At 32.6% G+C, this 2,346-nt stretch overlaps 2 long non-coding RNA genes across 2 annotated transcripts in view; both read right to left on the bottom strand.

Annotated features, from left to right (window-relative positions):
- The window catches only part of LOC107697186 (uncharacterized), a 2,619-nt gene extending 2,246 nt beyond the window's left edge, over nt 1-373 (bottom strand). The window contains exon 1 of the long non-coding RNA XR_001635168.1: nt 197-373. This is a non-coding gene — a long non-coding RNA (uncharacterized LOC107697186). The remainder of the gene's footprint in view (nt 1-196) is intronic.
- A 399-nt stretch (nt 374-772) lies between these two features.
- On the bottom strand, nt 773-1,602 carry LOC107697187 (uncharacterized). The gene is made up of 3 exons (XR_001635169.1): nt 1,299-1,602; nt 1,153-1,214; nt 773-943 (listed from the first exon to the last, which is right to left on the bottom strand). It is a non-coding gene; the product is annotated as an uncharacterized LOC107697187 (long non-coding RNA).
- Nucleotides 1,603-2,346: the final 744 nt, after the last annotated feature.

Raw genomic sequence — 2,346 nt, 5'->3', positions numbered from 1 at the left:
TGTGTTCCGAAGATGAACGAAGGTCTTACGGGTTTGAAACGACATGAGGGTGAGTACTTAATTCATTTTTGGTTGAACTATCCCTTTAACCATTAAACATTGCAGGAAGAGACTGCCGCATTTGTGCATGAACATGTTCAATGGCCCTGTCCCAAATCACACCCTAAACTCTCACTGCCTTCCTCTGAGTCCACACCTTCGTGACGTAATGCCACTTTGACTGATGGGTAGAAGTCTGTTGCGGAGCTCGCCTCAGTGCGGGCTGGGTAGAAGTGCGGACAGTAGAAAAGGGGACACTCGCGAGCACCCTTCTGAGAGCTAAAATGACCAATGGGACACCCTATGGTCTCATGGACTTAACATGCAGGGGGTGTCATGGAGGTGGTGTGAAGAGAGAGAGAGAGAGAGAGAGAGAGAGAGAGAGAGAGATTGGTTCTTAGTATTCACAGTTTTGTTTCTGTAAATATAAATTAAAAAAATATATTTTATATAATTTATCTTTGCAAAGTTTCAGATGATTGATGACATACTGATAGCTTTAACATAGACTCAACAAAAATAATTGTATTACTACGCAATTTAATATATATAAATATATATAATGAGATGTTATTTATTTTACTTATTGCAATAAAATTATATTGCAATAAGTAAAATAAATAACATTTCATTCAGAGTGAAAAATTGAAGGGGGTCTGAATACTTTCCGTACCCACTGTATATATATATATATATATATATATAAAATGCAATATTTAATTGAAAGTCTTACTGTTGTCTTGGTCAAGAAGACACATTAGCTCTCCTGGCAGCTGGCATTGCTTGCAAGTCAAATTGTTGCTTTGATTTGACTTGCTTAAATTTTATTACAGCAGGTATGTGATGTCATTTAACGAAGAGAGATCATCTGAGTGTAACTTGACCCAAAAGTGAAGTATGCAGCCTGAAGGGAGAAAGAGAGAAAAAGATATATCTTGAAACAGATCTTTGCATTTCTTTATCATTTTTCTGTTAGTATAAAGAAAAAAGAACAATCCTCTAGTACAATCTGTATAATTTCAGTATAATCTGTTTTCACACCAAATGAACACTATCAGAACAATTAGTGAACAGTTGAAGTGTTAAATAACATTTTTAAAAATGTTTCCTTACCAAAGCAGGATTATTCCTGTACAACCTTTATGTAGGTTCCACATGCTCCAGCCCAGCATACTCTTAAATTACAGTTAGAATGTGTCATTTTGATAATTTCATCTACTTTGTTTTACCTTTTTAAATTATTGTGCAAACAAACTTACAAGGGTTTGTTGTGGGCAAGACACAAGATCTCTCTTCGGGTAGTTGCCAAACAATGGACAATATTATGAGTGTAAGTGTAACCATGCCAATTATTTCTCACTGACAAATGTTTGTCGATGTATTGAAATGTTTCTCAATCCTGCCCCGTCTGCCCTGTCCTGTGGTTTTCCCACCCAACCCTGCCACCTCCACTCCCACTCCCAAACAGTTCACATTCTTGATCTCTTCCCTGTCCAACACCAGTGTTATTTTAGTATCCATGATACTGTTATAGTTTTTGTTAATATTTTGAATTAGATTTTATTTTTATATTGTCACTTTAATTTCAGTTAAAGTTTTAGTAACTTTTTTGTCATTTTTATAATTTTATTCGTTTTTTTTTTTTATTAGTTTCCATTTTGTTATCAGTCATTTTTATTTATTCATATTAGTTTATTTAGTCCAACTAGTTCAAACAAAATAATATTAAGTTTTTATATTTAGTTTCAGTTAATGCTTTTGTTTGAAGTAACACATTTTTTTTTTTTTGGTTTTAGTTAATGATAATAACCCTGTCCACCACACCAGATTTTACACATCAGCTCATTGGGGGGGCTGTGGGGTGCAAGGAGCAAGATTGAGAAACACTTTTAACATTTCTATATTTACAATTTGTTTTTGTTTTGTTATTACTTTTCAATTTATTATTTTTATTAAAATAAAATTGTATTAAAAATCCATTATGGTATTTGTTCTTGAATAATGAACAATTCTTAATTAAATAACATTAAATTCTATTTAATGTTATTTATTTATTTATTATTAGAAAATATAAAAACAGTAAAATCATGAGATGTGTTTAATAATGAAAAATTCTATCAAATTGTAAACCTCTGCCATATTCCAAAGGGTTTTTTGGGTTTGTTGCTGTGAAAACGGCAATATATAGTCCAACACATTTCCCAGAGTCTGAATAAATAGGAGTTCCACTATCTCCCTTTTTGCCTGCTTTAGAAATAACAAATTCATTGGCCAACATTTGCTTTTTCATATTAGAATTTGGTACTT

Source organism: Sinocyclocheilus anshuiensis, unplaced genomic scaffold, assembly GCF_001515605.1.
Source record: "Sinocyclocheilus anshuiensis isolate Anshui unplaced genomic scaffold, SAMN03320099.WGS_v1.1 scaffold38, whole genome shotgun sequence".
Lineage (NCBI taxonomy): Eukaryota > Metazoa > Chordata > Actinopteri > Cypriniformes > Cyprinidae > Sinocyclocheilus > Sinocyclocheilus anshuiensis.
This window is presented reverse-complemented; position numbering and strand designations above follow the sequence as displayed.